This window comes from Lagopus leucura, unplaced genomic scaffold (assembly GCF_019238085.1).
Source record: "Lagopus leucura isolate 7727_CA_CO unplaced genomic scaffold, USGS_WTPT01 Super-Scaffold_100159, whole genome shotgun sequence".
In the NCBI taxonomy this organism is placed as follows: domain Eukaryota; kingdom Metazoa; phylum Chordata; class Aves; order Galliformes; family Phasianidae; genus Lagopus; species Lagopus leucura.
The window spans coordinates 21,825,798-21,845,680 of record NW_024962335.1 but is presented as its reverse complement, the minus strand read 5'-3'; the positions used below and the strand labels follow the sequence as shown (position 1 = coordinate 21,845,680).

At 42.8% G+C, this 19,883-nt stretch overlaps 2 long non-coding RNA genes across 2 annotated transcripts; both read right to left on the bottom strand.

The window, feature by feature from the left end:
- Positions 1 to 7,535: 7,535 nt before the first annotated feature.
- On the bottom strand, positions 7,536 to 16,944 carry LOC122190258. The gene is made up of 3 exons (XR_006182099.1): positions 16,741 to 16,944; positions 8,264 to 8,379; positions 7,536 to 7,677 (listed from the first exon to the last, which is right to left on the bottom strand). It is a non-coding gene; the product is annotated as an uncharacterized LOC122190258 (long non-coding RNA).
- Positions 16,945 to 17,587: 643 nt separating this feature from the next.
- LOC122189941 lies at positions 17,588 to 18,588 on the bottom strand. Its single transcript, XR_006182031.1, has 3 exons — positions 18,493 to 18,588; positions 18,024 to 18,172; positions 17,588 to 17,635 (listed from the first exon to the last, which is right to left on the bottom strand). It is a non-coding gene; the product is annotated as an uncharacterized LOC122189941 (long non-coding RNA).
- Between the last annotated feature and the right edge of the window lie 1,295 nt (positions 18,589 to 19,883).

Here is a 19,883-nt window from a genome sequence, read left to right as displayed (position 1 = left end):
ACGTCAGATGGTCAGTGACAGGTTTCCTTCTCCCTATCTAACTGCCACCAAGAGCAGTGGATGGGTGGCCCATCCTATCCCTGCAACTTCGGAGGTTTCAGCAAGTAGATTATTCACTCAATGCCGTACACGTTTTCACTGAATAAAGTCTCAGCAGCCTATGATACAGCACTGAATTAAAAACACTAAGCTGCTCTATTTTCACAGCTGAAGATGCATTGGGGAAATCATATCTTTGAGCCAAAACCCACACCATGGCTGCTGTCATGGTGGAAGAGCAATTTTTTTTAAGTTAGTTATAACACAAGTCAGTCATCAGTAACAGCAGCTTGATAAATACTGCAATTTACAGCTTCACTAGTTCAGGAGAACTATTATTTTTATAAGGATTGACTGATGTTTTCTGACTTGTGCTAGCATACTCGAGGCTTTCTTCAAGAATTAGCATGGGACAGCGACTGAAGAGAGAATGGTTTCTTTAAGCAACAGAGAGACTAGCATTTGGCAAGTCAAAAGGTCACGTGTAACTCCTAATTTATTAAACTGTTGTACCTGAATGGCAGACAATGTAAAGGTAGTCTGTAGCACTTAAGCCATTTTGGCAGCAGATAGTGGTCAAGGTCTCTTGGCCAGAAAACAGCCATGAGGTTTCCTCATCACAAGCACTCTTATATTCATATTTCCATACTTAAGTGGACTGCAACATACAGCAGATTGGAAGAGAGCAGGCAGTAGGTGTTTCTTGGCTTGTGTATGCACGTATTTGCTTGTTTAGGCATTATTCACAAATACACTCACTTCCAAGTCTAGTATTTATCTAAAGCTTCTTAGGAACCGGTAGAGAACTCAGCCACCACTTTTCCTTCCTCAAATATTCTGTGTCTATTCAAAAGTATACTTGAAGCCTCCCATTAAAAAAAAAAGACAAAAAAAAGGGCTCCCAAACTCCTGGCAAACTGAATTGTGACAGCATGGCCTTTCTAATATGAGATGAGGCTAACAGCTTGTCATAAATAAATCTCTCCAACACTTGAAGGCATATTTACAATGGATGAGTTATCATGCCAAATTCCAGGTTGCTAAAAAGGAAGCAAAGTACCACTGTTGCTAAAGAACTTCATCTTTGATATCCGTGCTGTGGCAGTGGCATTTAAAAAACAAATTACCTCTGGTAAAATCAGATCATTTAAGATGAACTGGAGTTACCAATTTTATTTTGACAAATAAGTGTCAGTTGTGGAAAGGACTTGACATTAAAGATGAACCTAACTCCTGAGGAACCATGTATTTCCTATGCACATCTCTGAATCTTCAGAACTGCAGCACCACAAGATGTGCCGCACTAACAAGATTTCTAAAACTGACTGCTCAGGTTTGAAATTCCAAACCAGAAAAAGTCTACAGAAAGATGACTTGAATCACACACATTTTACCGAATGTACTCCACAATTTCTTAATGGAGGAAAAATGCACCAAAACCTGAAAATCTCCAGTTCAACTTCAGGTATTTTGGTTTGTGACTGATGAAGTCCAGCCTCAATGGGCTGAAGATATAGAGTGTTGGTGACTCTAGATAGTAGTTTTCACTGATCCAGTTTGAAATACCAACCAGTCTATAGTGCCCATAGGTCCAACAGATCAGTGGCCATCCAAAGAATTACCAAGGTTGGTAAAGACCTCCAAGGTCATCCAGTCCAACCATCCACCTACCACCAATATTTCCTCGCAAACCATGTCCCTTTGTACCACATCTAAATGCTTCTTGAACACCTCCATGGACAGTGACTCAATCACCTCCCTGGGCAGCCTATTCCAGTGCCTGATAGCTCTTTCAGAGAAGAAATTTTTTCCAATATCCAACCTGAACCTCCCCTGGCACAACTTGAGGCCATTTCTGCTCATCCTCTCATTAGCTCTGTTAAAGCTACTTTGGCTTTGACTTTCTGGAAGCTCCTGATCTCTGACAGAGAAAGCAGCCTAGCTCCTACCTAGAAAAATGTTTCACATGCTGTAGGCAACATCTGGGGAGGAGATGTGGGGGATTGTCTCTGGTGTTGCCCCCACTCTGAACTGTCACTGCCCTTGATGGGCCGTAGGCGCTCTTCCATGTCAAAGCAAGGCACACTTACTGCCAGCTCCCATCTCACTGTCCTGCTGCTCAGCACCATGCATTAGTGCCTGCTTTCCTCTCACTGTCTGTAAGCGAGCCACTGTGCCGGAAAGCAAGTTCCTGCCAGCGCCAAGAGCAGATTCCTTGCTCTTACCTCAGTCATCCCCCTGCTTTTCTTGTCTCTTAACTCATTGCTTCATCCCCCTTTCCCTCCAGTATCCCATAACTGCAAAGCAGGGCTTTAATAATGCATGTGTTCCCTTGCTGTACATGCCGAATGCCTGAGAGCGCTGTTTTAATGAGTCGAGTCTGCCTTTTTATCAGTACTGCTGTCTGAGGCCACAGCACACTCAAACTGAACATTTTTTGAAGGCAGTTTGTGGGAAGGCGAGAGGTAAACCCTGCAAAAAGTCAGGGAGCCAGGGGGACGGGGCAGCTGCTTTACCTCAGGCTGGTTTGACCCAGGATTTCTCTTCTTGAGGGCAGAAATCCCATTACTCATTCATGTAGTTAAGCAGTTCTTAGGAAGACTGATTGTCTTTCTTTGTGGGTACTCTCACCATGGTACAGTGAGATCCATTTATCCTCCTTATTCAATGCTCTGTTTTCATGCCCCATCTCTGTCTAGATCTCATTCCTTCACTGCTTATTGCTCTTCCCATTTTCTTTCCCCCAAGTCCTGCTCTGAGCTACATATATTAGCCAGAAAAATAACCTCTCAGCTCTATCCAAGCACTGCATTTAGTTGTATAAAACCTAGGTTCTATACTGCAACAAGATATTCCTTTAACAAGAATCTGGGCATTTTAGGCAAAATAGAATTTTTTTCCTTCAAATCCCAGCCTCTGCTACCTCAAGTACATTACTTTGCTACCAGTGCAGAGGTGTGTATCATTAGCACTGTGCACATGGACAGCAGTGGTGGGCTGTAGAACTGCTCCCATGGGACATGTCTGCTTAATTTTGGCTCATTAGTTTGGATGATCATAGTACAGCTGAGACACATAGAATAGATGGTCACTGCTATTCTCCTGACCACATACAGCTTACACTTACACCCTAAAGTCAGAGGGAAGCCTGCTCAGAAGAGCTTGCTTCAAAACCTGTGGAGAATAGCAGAAGCATTCCTAATCCTTATGCTGCATTTTAGTCAGATAGGAAGCAAACTGTCCCAAAGGCTAGCTGCCCATTTACCTGGTAAATGATAAGTTTTTGCAGCTTCAGGAGTGCCAGATTGTTTCTGGAAGGATACCCACTTAAGACATACTACAGGTGCACAGCTTTCACAAGCATACAGTTGTTACCCTTCACGTTTGGCAACAAGCATATCTCTCCCAGGACTACCCTGTTCTGAGCACTGAGTAAGGAAAATGAAAATCCTTTTCAGTCTAAAGTACTCCATGGTTTCTCAGGGGGAGCCCAAAGATCACAAGTAACATTTGCTGCCAGCAATGTCCATGTTCCAGGACTTAGAACCTTCCATCATGGGGACAGTTTGGGAGTCCCAGTTGGGGTACCACTGCTTTCTGTGCTGACAGAACCTAGACTTCCATCTCCAAAGGTTTGCTGCTGTTATGATTAACACAAAATCCAGAGGTGGGTCAGTCACTCATCTTCTCAGGAATCAGAAAACAAAGTGGACTGAACTTATATCAAAGCTACAGATTTGGGCCGTATTATAGCTTAAATGAAACATTCAAGACCAAGACACCACTAAGTATAACATCTAAGTATAACGAAGTTGAAGATTTAGCAATATCATGTGGTGCCACAGCTTTACAAGGGCTATTAAGGACACAGTAGAAGCCACAGGCATCAACGTGCCAGCAGCTTTGGCAGGCAGATGACAAGCTCTTCCATGACTGCCTGCACACGAATTACCAGGTACACACCAAAACCTATCTTACTGACACCACTGCCCACACTCGCAACATGCTACTGTTGGAAAGCTCTGGATGTACGTAGACATGTGGGGAACACCAAGCTTACCTAATTTTTGCCAGGACTGACAAGATGGCTTAGAGCTTGTCCAGTTTTTCATGCTAACAAGGCCCTCAGTGTTCTGGGGTGAGAGGACATTACCCACCTGATTTTGCAGTGTGCAGCTGTCAGAATTCATTTTTCCCATCAGCCAGAAAGCTTCCATAGAACTGCTGGCTCTTATACTACAAGTTGGCCAGCCAGGTCCAGGACATCAGGGCTGCTCAGTTGCACTCAGACTTCCCACATGGTTTCCCCAGTTCTGCACTCATTTCAGGCTCCAGCATACGGAATGGATCCACTACTGGAAATGTGCATTCTTTAGAGTTATTTCCATACTGTTAGCATTAATTTTTTCTGAAACAGCCCTCTGGTAGGATTGACATGTCTGCATTAGAGAGTTGGAAGCATTTTTTTCTTCAAAAGAACAGCAGATATCCATATATTCTGTACTAAAAAATAAGGACATGAGCTAATACCAATTTAGGAAGGACGTGAATCTTGACATCTTAGATGCGTAGAGGCTGGGCACTAAGTTGTGTATAAGTGGTGTTCTCCTACATGCTTTTCAGAAAGTGGCATTTCTCAGGTAAGAAGCATTCTTTGATTTATTTATTAATTTTATGTCAAAGCTGTTATTTTTGAATCAGTTCCCTAATACTAAGTTTCCATTTTCCAAAATTAGGTTGTTAGGTGTTCTCAACCAGCTCCAGTAAGAGCAAATTAAACAGGGCATAAATAACTGCAATACAACCATCATCAGCTTTCACTGCTCACAAGAAGTGTTAGCATGAGAAAGAAAACTGCAAGTGAGCAGTATTTACTTTCCTCAGATGTCAGTAATACAGAGGATGAGTCTAGGCAACAAAAAAAAACGCTTAACAAAAGAAGTCCATGAAATACTTGAAATTGGCAGAGCTGGCTTGGAGAAACCTATAGAGAACTTTAAGGGCTGATGTATGACACATCCCCTATTTCCCTTTCATTCACAGCAGGGCTTCTGGATCATGTGATGAGAGCTAAACTTTTTATAACTGGCTCCTTTTATCCTTTTTCTGTGCCCCAGGAAAAGGCATGACTCTCTAGTAATAGGAGCCAAGCTCTCAAGCAAATGTTAGCATAGATAGACTGAACTGTTTGGCTTTCTGCTTCCTGTATATAAGCGTCCAGTTCCAGAAAATAATTATTAATTAATCAGAGGTCATTTACATGGTGAGACCAATTGTTCTTCCTGATATACATTTATCTTAAACTAGTTTTTTGGTTAGGCTTTTGCTTAGAGCAACAGTCATCCCTCAGGAACATTTCTATATTTGGCTTAGTGATGGTGAGAACTGCAGAGATATGCAGACTACTGCCTAATGAGAAGTGCTTGGAGTGAGCAGTGAATTAACTTGCTATAGTTTTAGATACATGAGAGCAGAGAAGGCTACCCTGACACTATCTTAGGGCAATAGCTTTAGGGGAAAAGCAGAAAAAATTACAATTTTACCTGCCTGTAATCTTCAATACTACTTTAGCAATAGGTCTTCTTTGCAAAGCAGACAGGGAAAGATCCAGATCATTACTTACATTGGCTGCTGCCTTCCACCTCACTTTGTGTTGGCTGCTGATACAGCCCCTCAAGAAGGATTTTGAAGCCTCGTTATCCCACAGATTTATCAGTTTTGAAATGAAGGATGAGGAGCTGCTACTAGATAACATGCTAAAAGATTTTTTTCCGGCCACATAAGTTTGCTGAAAATAAAATACTGTAGTTGTAGTCATTGCAAAGTACAATTTGACACTCAGCACCTATACTTATTATTTCCAGTGACGTATTTTTAATCTAAAACACTTGATACTTGCAGATGCTAGGGATGCTAAGAGAGCTCTGAGATCTTTCAAGAGGTGTGTCTCCAGTTGCCTATGCAACATCACTTCCTACCCAGAATATAGAAGTGGAGCCTACTGCAACGGCCAAATTGCTCCCACGCTCTGTATGAACGTGTATCTCATACTCCAGTGAGATTACTTCAACAAACAGCTCTCTAAATGTCTACGTATGTGGGAGGAGAAAGGATGGAGGCAGTGGGAGAACAAGAAAAACCATTTCAGTAAATACTTCTGTAACCAAAGATCCTGTTATCTTTATGGCACAAGGCAGCTTTGGTACTCACAGCAGTACCCGCTCAAACTGCATTTCAGACAGCGAGATGAGTAGCAAGAAAAAAGGGGTGTAAAAAATGAACTGATGTAAGTATCCTCCCACGTATCCATGATGATGGAAGTCAGGATGGACTGCGTGCAGGTCTCTTCCACCTAAGAGGCCCTTGATGACAAACCTTCTCTTCATGTCTCTTGGGAAGCCTGCTGCCACTTGACTCTTGCCTGAGGGAGATGTGGTCCATCATAAACACTAAATTCCAAATGCAGATCCTTGCATCCTTAGTTATAGTCTCTAATAGCCTTCGGTTTATATCCCGGGCACTGTCAAAACAATACAAAATAAAACAATCATATCACTTGCTTAAACCTTTTTCTGCATGAATTTCCTTAAGCAGGCCTGTTGATACTGGAGAAAGCCCAGACTGTAATGAAGATTTAAGTTCTGCTGTTTGAAATTAAGCTTGCTTGGCTTCTTAAGCACAAATTCTACATGGAGTTTACACAGATGTGATCAACCAGAAAAAGGTTGACTTGAGAAACAACTGGAACTCTGAAGAGTTCAGACTGTGAGAGCATTGGTTTGCTAGAGCAGAATGGAATGGGACATATAAGTCAACACCTAAGCTAATGCCTCCTTTCTACAAGTTTGTAGTAAAGAATGAGCACAAGATTTCAACCACTACTTACACGTTTAATCATTTGCAATCAAAAATACTACTAGACCTTTAATTCTTAATGATCATTTCTCTCCAAAGAAGGTAGATCTGACACGCTAAATACTTAGTACATCATTTAATGTGGGGGGAAAAAAAACAGCATGAAATAGAGGTTGCCTGAAAAATAGGCCAGGCTGGGATGTAAGCCTTTCTCCCTTTCCTCAAGTCCTGTAAAGCAGAACCTCCAAAAGTGTGGTGTTAGAAAATATTTCCCTTTCTGAAAGTGTTTTAGTGTCAAACTCTTGGTGCCATTCAGGTTTGAATTCGTGCACTGGACTACAGCACAAGTCTAGAAGATAGATGCCATGCTACACATTCGGGCCTAGGAAAAGCAGCCAAGACAGACTTGCATTGTTCCCAGGCACAGATCTGCCATGATTAAGATCTCACATCCAATACATTTGATTGCAACAGCATTCCTGGGAAGGGAAAGATACCGAGCCAGGAGCTCCAAGTATTATCAGAAATCTCTCCTGGAGCATGGAAACATGCCATGTAGAAATCCCCATCTGTCTGCAAAGAAACTCAGAACAGTTCCACTGTTTCACCTACCCCAGCATTAAGGTAAGTGCTCTCTCACATATTAACTCTTTGGTTAGTCCAAATCCTTCATACACCATCAGCTGGTCATGACAATTAGAGAGATTTCTTTCAGTTCATAAGTCCAGGACTTCAACTCAAAAAATGGATTTTAATGGGGCTATAACTCTCCAGTGGCAGCTGCTGCAGAAAGCAAAGAACAAAGTCACAATGCTGGCACATTTTACAATTGGCTCTTATTTCCTAGGGATAGCTATCAAAATGTGAGCCAAGGGAAAATGGGATTGTAATGCCCATTAAAAAGAAAAAGTCAAAGACAGGATACTGGTCTGAATCTATTTCAGGCATATTATTTGTTACTTCTGAAGTTAAGCTATCAAACAGTTCAAAAGTCTGTGCTATTGCCCAGTGAATGGAAAATTATCTCTTATCCTAAGCCTAATAAAGGAGGTAGAAAAGGAAATAGATGAAAGTGCCAAAAGCTTTTTAGTAGCACAGTTAAACACTACCATTTTTAACCCCTCAGTTGTACCACATTCAGGAGTCTTACAAATTTTATGATGATAACTTTGCCCAGAGACATCAGATTTGTCTGATGCTGGAGAGAAGGCATTGGTAACCCCAGTTTTCCTGACAGCTTTTGAGGAACTTGACCCGTTTGTTTTTTTTTTTTAACATAATCCGTAATACCTACAGATTCATCCAAAGACATCTCAGTATTTGCAGATTCTAATGCTGGAGTTCCAAGAGTCTGAACTTGGGTACTCACCTGGTGGTGTTTCTGCGTCTCGTCCCGTCACCAGGATGTCCCATCTTTCCTTCCCAGTCTGTAAGGGTGGCATCCTTGTATCGCGACAGCTCTGAACTCATCTCCTTGGGATTTTTCTGGATATTGTCAAGTCACAGCAGAATAAGAAAGTGAAGTATGAAATTCATCTTTAATACTAGGTTTTATAGGGGCTTTCACAATGGACTAGGACAATTCTCATATGACGATGAGCCAATCGTGAAAGTACATTCCTATTCCACTAGGCCAGATCTTGTTCATCATAATCTCATAAAACTCAGTTTCATTTCAGCCTCATTTAAAGCTTCAGCATTTTGCATATCAGTCAGTTTTACCAAGCTGAAGCTTAAGAGAGTTCTGCTTTTACATATGTTTGGAGAACATCTATATGGAAAGCCTCCAGAATGCCCATGAAGATATCTTGTAAACGAGGACATTCTTGAAGCTTCAATCAAAATCAAACAGCTCAGTTCATCTTCTTTAGAGGGAAGCAGCGTGCAGCTTGACTGTACCTTGGACTTTGGGCATCAAGTTTAGCCTATTGTTTTTTTTTTCTGGAGAAGGCTCTGGGGAGACCTTATAGCTTTCTTCAATGACTTGAAAGGAGATTGTGTGAGGTGCGAGTTGGCTTCTTCTCCCAAGTATTAGCTATAGTACTAGAGAAAATGGCTCTAAGTTGCACCAGGGGAGATTCAGGTTGGATATGTAGGAAACATTTTTTCTCAGAAAGATTATTAATGCAATGGCTTCCCAGAGAGGTACTGGAGTTACTGCCCATGGAAGAATTGCATAGATGTGGCACTGAGGGCTTTAGTGATATGATGGTGCTGTGTTGATGGCTGAAGTAGACCTTAGCAGAGTTTTCCAACCAGATTCCAGATTCTATCATTTAAGAAGTATTTAATTCTATCATTTAAGAAATACCATGGCTGATGGAACAAAGCAACACTTTCACCACAGGCCCAAAGCTCTGGAGAAACCACAGGAGACCTCAGGGTACTTCACAGCACATCTAGAAGCAAATCCAAGCACAACACTGTAAAAACACATTTGAGAAACATCTCATATGTAGGCAAATCTCGTACAAGTTACTCTATGGAAAGGCAGAAAAGAGGGCAACTGCTCACATTTTAGAGAGGCTCAATGGCAGTAATGCAGCTGCAATGGGATCAAGTCCTGATAAGGCAGCAAGCAAAGCCTCCATCTCTTGTTCTGCAAGAACTGTCCTACTTCTGGCCAGTAGGAATTTGTGCAGTTCATTGCTTACCATCAACTGTCTGAAGTCTGCCTAGAAGTGTAGACATTTTGTTTTCTTTGTCTATTCTGAAAAGTTGCTGAAGTACTTAAAAATTAATAAATTGAAAATGAAATGGGCTAGAGCATTGTCATTATTCCACCTCCATTGTTAAGTATTTCCAGTTGTAAAGGAGACTAAAATATTTTGGGATTTTCTTTTTTGGCTCTCTGAATTTTCCAACCTGTTTCTCCCCCATCATACCATCATCCTAAAATTTGGCATGTCAGCATGAAAGACCAAATCTATGTTTTAGATTTCTCAATAGAAACTATTTGGTTTAGAGACAGGCACACACTGACTTCTGTTGCTCATTGGTTCTGGAGGAGTGGAGAAAAAAAATAAGATTTCAGTTGATTTCATACTGTTTCAGTATGTTGGCATATAAATAGACATAGGAATCTAGTTTAATATACCCAGCCTTGAAAAACTGCCAGCCATAACAAATGCTATTACATAGTAGTGAGTCTGTGTGCTGGAGGATGCTCTAGGGAGACATCTATTAGACTCCTGTTAAGGCAAAAGTTTGACTGATGGCCCCATTTCTGATAGTATTTTCCTCTGTCCTGCATATAAATAGTTGTAACAGTTAAACTGCTATTCTCAGCTGTAATAGGCATAATTTTAGAGATTTTCTGTGTGCTTTTATAAATGAGCTCTCAGAGGAAGATAGCTGTGGAGTGTACTAAGTACTCCTTAGACATTCCCTCTCTTATCTGTCCTTTCCCTTCCACCTCAGAGTTCCCTGACATGCTACATTGGGAACTTTTTTTCTTATCACTGGTGTGATGTAAGACAACAAGGGTCTATACAGAATATCATCTAAAGACTTTCTCCAGAGGCATTACTTCATTATGAAAATACATGGAGAGTGAAAGCTCCATACATTCGAATTCACCCAAAGAGTTCCTAAAGGCTGATGGTGGATTTCTCCACCACCCTTCATCTAGGTGTCAGTGTGGATCCTTCTATATAATTCATTTCTAACTCCCGTAATCACAATAAAAGTTTAACGTATAAGGCAGAATAAATTAAGGGGAGAGGTTGAGGGGGAGAGAAAGAAAAATTCACTGAAGAGCTAGGAGAAGGAACATCATCTCAAATCAGCACAACTGAAATAACCTCTACAAGATCTAGCCTTCATAAGTTTTCCCTCTGTTCCTTTCCCCTTACCTTCCCCTCCCCATCTACACTTTGTATCAACAGTTTCCGACTAAATACTTTTGCTTTCAAGTCGACGTGCGATACTTCCCTTTGATATCCCTATTGCTTATGTTGCAAAAATTAGTTCCTTCTTAACTTTTCTGTGCCCTTTATGGCAGCCCATAAAGCCACTGCCTTTCTCCTCAGTTACCTTTTCCAGCCTGCTGAATCTCTCTCCCTGTAGTCTCTCCCTGCAGAGTGCCAGACTTACCCTTAGATACCTGTCACACTTCCCTGTATTTCTAGATCATTTTGATCCTTCTCCCCAGAACCTAAAGCTTCGGTATCCTTCATTGCCTCTCCCTATAATGCATTCTGTCACAGAAGCTGTGGGTGCCCCATCCCCAGAGGGACTCACAGCCAGGTTGGATGAGGCCCTGGGCAGCCTGATCTGCTGGGTGGCAGCCCTGCCCACGGCATGGGGTTGGGACTTGATTTCCGAGGTCCCTTCCAACGCAACCCATTCTAGGATTCTATGCTACTGCTGTGACATTTCACTTCATTATCTCACAGATTTTGCAGCGCATGAAGAAAGTGAGATCAACTTTGAATCAGGAGCTGCCACTACCACAGCATCACAAGTTTCTTTCATTACAACTTGCCCAAATTCCACAGCTCATTGCTATACAGTTTGTTTTATCATTCCCTAGTGGATTGATAGGCAGCTCTCCTACAGGGTCAATGCAGCACTCACACATTGTTTAAGGGCTGCAGCCAAGTTTACAATTCAGGCTTTGGAACTAAAGCCTGTACCACACATCAGAGTCATGCAATCAGAGATGAAAACCCATTCTGAAATTGGCCCAAGTGAAACTGAGAAGTTTCTAGGACTGAGTGCCCTCAGTTGTATCATTTGTTGTTAGCTAGCACTTTACTTCCTCTTCAACTCTCATCATAAATCCTACAGATGGCTCTTGGAAGTTTGCTGTTGTTATTGACAGACGTTTCACTATAATCTTCACCATATTCTTCAGAGATGTTCTTCCTCTGTGCTTCCCGCATACCCCGATGATGAGGAAGGAACAGAGATAACCTCCCGAGGCTCTTCTAGCTTCACTTCTGCTGCACATTCTGTGGATGAATAAAAGCATTAAGAAGAAACAGTCAGCTTTATATGAAACCTGCCACTTCTACCTGTGATTGAAAATAGTCTAGCAGGTCAATAAATGTAGTAGGAAATGGTTTTCCAGTGAGGTAAATATGCATGCAGATTGGAAACCAGTTCCTTCCTCTCTACCCCCTCAGGTATAATCACAGAATCACAAAATCATTAAGGTTGAAAAAGACCTCTAAGATCATCTAGTCCAACCATAATATTCATAGTTATCATAATACTGAAATTTCCAGTAAGTCCAATATCATGGGCAAAAGCACACTTCCCTACTACATACACAGGAAAGGCACACGCAAATAAAAAGCATAGGATTAAGATGCATTCATTCTGGCCAGTGCATATATAAAAATAACGTGCCTGTCTACACAGTTTGATAATTTCTTACTTTTCTGCATGCAGGGTCATGATGTAGTCCTGTTGCCTTAGCCTCAGAGACTCAGGTAGCAGACACAAGGAGGACAACAAAGGGTTGAGACTCCAGGTCACAGAGGAAAGCTGACTTGCTTGCAAATTAGTGTTGAGCGGTGTTATAAATCTGATGTCTGTTTATCTGTTTTTTCCAGGTACAGGTTGGTCAAGGGCCCACTCTATCCCAACTCAGTGTTCACTCAGTGCTTAGGAAGAAGCATAATTTATTTTTTTCCCTTAACCTTGCTACCAACCTTTGATAAGAGTTATGAAAACTTACATTTTGGTCTGTGCATTCTCCAGTTCTCCAGAAACACAGCAGGAGAGCAGGATTAGCCTGCAGCTACACACGCATGCAGTGCAGTTAGGCTCAACACTTGTTAAATAAGAGATCAGCTCAACAGGGAAATATTTGGAAGCATCTCAGTAGTTATGATAGAGCAGGATGAGAGAAAACAAGATCACTAATGAGAACGCTATGTCCCTTTAGTGCAAGTAAAATAGGGTTGTTTGCCTCCCAAGGCAGCAATTTTTGAAGTCATGCCCTCTATAGAACAGCTTTGATTCTGTTTAAGCGTGATTTCTTCTACCCCAACATTTACGAGCTTTCTGCTCAGAACAGATGCATACAACACACCGTATCTCTGTGTTCCTGCATGGGATACTAACAGCACCAAGAGGGAGAGGGAAAGCAAAAGACTGAGCACCTCAGGTTGAAAATTGATGAGCTAATCATACAGCTTTGCAAAAGAGCAAGACAAAGGCTCCTATCTGTAAGCAGCACTGCTGGAGGACACAGTCCTTGTGATTCCAGCAGGCAATGGCAGCATGAGTGCGCATGCAGCCATCTGGCAGGTAGAGGCTATTGAGGTGAGCCATAGGAACTTGTCTCTAAGTTAGTTTTAAAATTGTTTTGCATTCAGAGTAAGCCCCGCATTCAACTCATGGCAGCACCATGGACCTGCCATGACTTTGAGCTCGCCCAGCAACAAGCAGTGCATTTGAGACAAGCTTGCTTCAGGGCAGACAGGAACCTCATATGAATTTCCAGCTAACCAGAACTGGAGCTGCTGGGCTGATGCAAGGAAAGCAATCGCACCTCCTGCTGCTTTTCACTTCAGGGAGCCTATTTTTATCTCAGTAGTGTGATGTTTTGCAGCACCAGCAAGGATGCCAATGAGAAAAGCAAAGCGCACGCTGCATGCCAACACCCTGGCTATAGCACAAGTCCTCAAACAGAGCTGGTAACAACTTCCCTCCAGAACATACCGTTTTTTGAAGCTGTGAGCAATAGAACTCTCTGATTTGTTGCCAGAGCCACTGGCACCCAGTAACTTGAAGATGCCTCAAGCCTTTCCTCTAGCACTGTTACAGCATCAGATGCAGAGAAAATTAAATGCATTATTGGTGGTAGGAGGGCATCAGTAGGGCAAGGCTGCTTGTTGTACTTGAAAAGCAACAACAGGGTGATAGAGCTTCTCACACAATGAGTGCTCAGGTACATGCATATGAGTGTACATAGTCACCTCTACCTGGAGAGAACTCAGTCTGAAACACAGAAGATGAGTCTCAGGAGAATCACGCAGAGCTGCTCCCCAGATTGAACAGCTCCACCACCTTCTGCAGGCAATGTGCTGTGGCCTCTTGCCCTCAGCCACCCCCCAGAGCCACGCAGTTATTGTGTGTGGATGCCTCTTACCATAGGTTTGTGGACAGCTTATCTGGCTGCTCCTTTGCCAAAGTCCCAGGTGCAGTGCTGCTTCCCCATGGCATGCTCTGTGCAGCATCAGAGTATTCAGTTTAACATACAGCTCAGTAACTGTTACCGTGGCCAAGCACTTCTTGCAGTAAGAAGCAAATATGCTTGTATGAGTGTCAGATAAAGGAGTCAGTGGTCGGCATCCAGCTCAAAGAGCCCTCGGGGCTCTGAACATTTTGTACAAAACCATATGCAAAAGCTGTATGCAATGCTAAAGCATCTATCTCCAAGATTTATAGCTACGGAGCTGAGCAGTCCCCTGTATGAACTGCCTGACCTCCAGTAAATCCACAAAAGTCATTACATTCTATGGAGCACCAGGGTCAGCAGCCAGTTGTGTCAAATCCCAGGGGTTGGAAGCTCTCCAGCCAGCTCCCAGCTTACCTCTGGGAATGGTCTGGCTATCGTTCATGTGACTGTTTTTAACTCAGTTTTGGTGGTTTTGGTGACTGGTTTTAACTCAGATGAGAGTTCTTCCCTAGTCAGCACCTGTACTAACATTTTTCATAGGTCTATGTGGGACTGTGAATGGCACTATGAGGGAGAGATACAGGCAGCTGCAGCACAGAGTAGGAGTCCAACTGCTCATCTGACCCGAGAGTGGAGCATTATCCACACTTTTCTTTCACATAGACTTTAATTTCCTGTTCATAACTACAGCGCACTACAGGGGAAAAAGAAAAAAGAGTTAAGTCTTCCATTTTCTGTAATATAATAAAACACAGGGAGAATAGAAACATGAAAACTGTCCAGCAATAGATGTCTCCCAAGAAAAGTTGTGGGACAATCCCAACTATTCACCAAGTGGAGAATTACATTTTTGGCTGTATGTGTGCACAGACAGGGAAAGAAGAGGGACAGAGCCTTGAAAGACAAGTGTTTTGCATCAGCAGTTTCCCAGTGCAGCTACCTTGAGCCAAAGGCCAAAGTGGAAACATTTCTCTAAAATGACAAACCCGTTTATTTAACACAGAGGGGAGGGAACTTGAAGCTATCTGATGGCTCTTTGAAGTGTCTTGAATCGTGTCAGATTAAATGTGGTGGAGGAGCTGATTTCCCCATTTGCCAACAAAACTATGAAGCCATGTTCATCTTGACCTAAGGAGGAAAGAAACTGTTGGGAAAGAGGAGCAGAGTGGGTTGGGGCAGGAAAGTGGTATGACAGCACTGGGATCACATAAAGCACTTTATGAAGTTTTGATCTCCTCATTTCTGTTGTGAGAGAGAGCATCCTGTTTGAGAACAAGGGCCTCTGTATTTGTAATAAACTCCCCCCTTTCATGAAATAAGTCCTTATTCACCAATGCATATTATAAATTATGGTTTCCCTAGTACTTTCTGTGGAGAAATTTATCTAGATGCTCAAGTCTGTGGGATATTTACATCCACCAGTTCAGTTTAGTGTTGTCCCAGACTGCCCTGTCTATCAAAGCATGGGTCTGGCAGGAATTTTCAGCAGCAGCTGGTTTTACTGAGAAAGGTATTTGTCCAAATGTAATATTCCATTTAAGAGACAGAAGTGTTAAATACAAGAGTTATCCTTCTGAAATTCTTATTTCAATTTCTACTAGACTTTATCTTTTTTTAAAGGGGGAAGCCATGAGGAAGAGAAAGAAAAAGGGACTTTCTGCTGGAAATCACTGAAGCCTCCTGGATTTTGCTTTCTACCAGAAAAAACCTCAACACGCGTGGAATATTTTCCACAAAGGGGTTATAGTCAAGGGGCCACCAGAACCACCATAGGAACCAAGAGACTGGGATCTTGAAGTTTGCTCATCTGGCCTCTGCACTGCTGTACCTGAGAGGAGAGTTGTCACAGCTCAGATTTGCCCAAGAAATCCTCTGTGCAAGAACAGGGCACAGCTAATGGTGAAACTCAACCTAGATCTGGAACCAAGAGACTGATTTGAAGGTTTGCTTATGAGTATAGATGGAGACTGAGCGTGGGCTGAAAATCAAAAGGCACTAGTCAATCATGTTTTATTGTACATGTGAAATAGCACCCTACCATAAGATTGTGATATTGAGCAGAACCTGCATTTTAGCTTGGCAGCACCTCAATAAAAATTACTTTGCCTTTTATTTACTCAGCTGTTCTTACCAGCTTGCCTCATTATTTCACAGAGTAGTCTTGGACACTGCTGTAATATAAGTCTTATAAAAACAATTCAAGTCTTCACAGATGATCTTGAAGAGCATGCCTTGAAAGAGGTTCCAAGCCAGCTACAATTATTTCACTAGGAAGAGATAGGACTCAATGTGCAAGTGAAGAACATCCCCTTCTCCACAGGCATCACAGACATTATTGTCCAGAGAAACAACACTACAATTAATGATCTCACATCCTAGCATCACCGCACATTGCATCTGCAGTACAGATTGACTGCTCATGTAAGCAGTGTCCATTTCAGGGATGGCAGGTTGTTGGAGCTTTAGCTGTCATTTGCTACTTGCTGTTCTCTGCCCTGACCAGCTCCTTCCCCCAGGAGACCTACCAATGCTTGTATGCAGACAACTTCAGGAGCACTCCCCTCTAACATTTCTGTCTGCTGAAATTGCTTAGCTCAGCTCCCACCAGCTTGGGGAATAATTCTAGGTTAGGTCTGGGCACAAGAATAGAATAGAGATGGAAGTGTATATTCCAATGATAACGAGCAACATGCAAAAATCAGAAGACCTACCTTCTTCAGTGATCTTCCATCCAGATGCAATGCAGAGGGAAGAGGAAGACACAGGGCTGTTGGGCAGAAACAGCAGTCTCACAGCAGTGGTGTACTCCAGTGGGACATCCAGCTGCATCGGGGCAATGTCAGAGTCACAGCTCACCATGTCAAATGGAGAGGCAGCACGTTGGAGGGTCAGGACAAAGAAGGGACAAGTTCCCCTGTAAGTGCATCCCAAACACGTACCTATAAAGGAGGAGGGCAAAACCACAAAGAATGACCAAACTCATTAAAACGAAGCAAATAAGTTGCAAGGACTTCAAATGGAAATCCCTCACTTTCCAGTTGAGAATATTGCCAGGACACATTATTTAGATCTCCTGAGCCTACAGAGATGGCTGACTGCAGCACTGTGCAAATACAAGCTAATAAGCTGTGCAAATACAAACCAATAATTTTTTTAGAGTGAGTCACCTCTTTTCCACATGTATTTTTTCCTCCTCCCCACTAGAAGAGAAAAGTCAGCAACCTTTTTATAGACAGATATATTGCTCAGCACCAAGAGAGTAAGATATCGAGGACACTCAGTCATCTGCCAGATTTTTAAGTCTTTACCACAAGTAATAAGAACCAGGTATAAAATGCACTTCCAGAAGCTGTAAGTTACCTCAGTGAGACCAAATCACTGGACTTCCTTTCTAATTCCTGAAGCTGTGCTACCCACCGGTCATTTTGCCTTGCTGCCAAGACAGTTTTCTTTGTGTACACAGATCTGTTTTGAGAAATATGGTAAGGACAAATGTATCACAGACAATATTTCTCATGTTCTTGCTTGTTTTTTACCTGTTCTGTTGAATCTCTCAGGGCTCTACCATGGTCTGCTGTCACAGTTCAGAGTCAGGGTTTCTTGGATCTATATAATGAGAGCAAACTTATTGGAACTACTTATAGTCGATTGCTCAAGCTTCCTTATTCAGCAGCCATACATCCCTTCTGGCTCTTCTCTAATTAGTCACTTATTCCCAGAACTGCCGAGCAAGAGCTTCTCGACACAACAAATGCATTGCATCAGTTCTGGCTTTGTTACAGCTCTGATCACAGATAGTCCAATTAACTTTAACAGATCTCAGAGGCAAGACAAAGTCGTTGCTATCTCCCAAAACACTGTTCACAGGAAGAAGGGCAGAAGGGAAGTTTCAGAGGTATGAATACAATCTGTAGCTCTCTGGCTGCTTTCTCTCCAGCCCAGAGGAACACACAGCGTGAGGAGAGGAGCAAAGGCAACAGTTGGACACACTCACGATGGAGCACAGTGGGCAGCTGTCAGGATCCATATGGGGCTGATGACAACTGGTAGTCTCAAAGGAGGTTCAGAGCAGCACGCTGTGGCCAGCTGTGAGGAAAGGCCTATTCAGCCCTAGTAACACCACTGTGGGAAGGCCACAGATGTCTGCAAGATACAGAAAAATGGTTGCACTTTTGCAGGCAAGTTTCTTGTTTTTCTAGGTAACCTTGCACAGTGGATATAGGTAGGTCAAAGATGTAGAAGACACCAAATTTGCCCCATCTGAAAGTGATGTAGGAAGGAAAAACAGACACTTGAAAGCTTGAATCTTAAGGAGTTTAGCACTTAAAAGAGAAAACAAGGCTCAGGAACTGCAAGAAGGTCTCTCCCACTCTCTACCTCTGTGGCCCCAGTCTCAGCAGGAAGAGCATGCAGCCAGAATAAAGAGAACATATCACATGCATGGGGAATCAAAGATTGGGTACCTCCTTATTACTTTTTGTCCATAGAAATAGTGCACAAAAGGATTTGAGATCAACAAGAACCCGCCTCGCTGCAAAATCCCTCTTACACACTTGGGGAAAGACTTTCAGACCTGCAAGAGGGAAAATAAGAGTTTGCTCTTAATCAGATCAATAGAGCTGTGCTATCCCCTCAAAAACAGCCACTCAAAGAGAGATGTTATTCATCTCCCCAAGCAGCAGCTGGCACACAGTCATGAAAATAGAAAGCAGTGACAGCAGACTAGGTCCCAGGTTCGTGGCTCTCTTCTGTAACTAGATTTTCAAAGGGACTGCAGAATCACAGAATTGTCTGAGTTGGAAGGGACCCTTAAAGGCCATCTGGACAAATCCCCTGCAATGAACAGGGACACCCACAGGTAGATCAGGTTGCTCAAATGCCCATCCAGCCTGATCTTGAGTGTCTCCAGGGATGGGACCACCTCCCTGGGCAACCTGCTCCAGTGCCTCACTACCCTGATTGTAAAATACTACTTCATATCCAATCTAAATCTCCCCTCTTTTAGCTTGAAACCATTCCCCATTGTCCTGTAACCACAGACCCTGCTAAAGAGTCTGTCCCCTTCCTTCTTTCAGTCCCCCTTCAGATACCAAAAGGCCGCTCTCAGATCTCCCTGGAGCCTTCTCTGCTCCAGGCAGAACAGCCCCAGCTCTCTCAGCCTGTCCTTGTAGGAGAGGTGTTCCATCCTTTGGATCATTTTTGTGGTCCTCCTCTGGATGCACTCCTACAAGTCTATGTTTCTCCTGTACTGCGGACTCCACACCTGGATGCAGTACTGCAGGTGAGGTCTCACCACTGCAGAGCAGAGGGGCAGGATCACCTCCCTCATCTGCTGTCCACATTTCTTTTGATGCAACCCAGGATACGGTTGGCTTTCCAGGCTGTGGGGGTACATTGCTGGCTGATGCCCAGCTTGCTATCCACCAGTACTGCCAGGTTCTTTTGAGCAGGGCTGTGCACCATCCTTACACCCCTCAGCTCGTACTGGTGGGGGTTATCAGAATAATAACATTAACAAGGCTGTTTGTTTCAGGTATTAGAAGTTAGTCATCTCATTTCCCTGAGAGACATAAGAAAAAAACAACCTTAAATCTTCTCCTTTATTCGGGACTGACAGCTCTGCCACAAGCAGCTACTCTGTTTTAAAATTATCTTGACATAATGCAGCAGGATTAGGTTAAAAAATAGGCTTGGCTGTCTAAGAACAGATGCAAATGGTGCAGACATTGTTAGACACAGCAGGCATCTCTCTACTCACCTGAATGAATAAAAGTGAGATGGGCTCTGAATCCTCTGAAGCTGTTCTCCCCATCACTTCCAAAATGCACCAGCATAGTATTTCCTGGACTCAGCA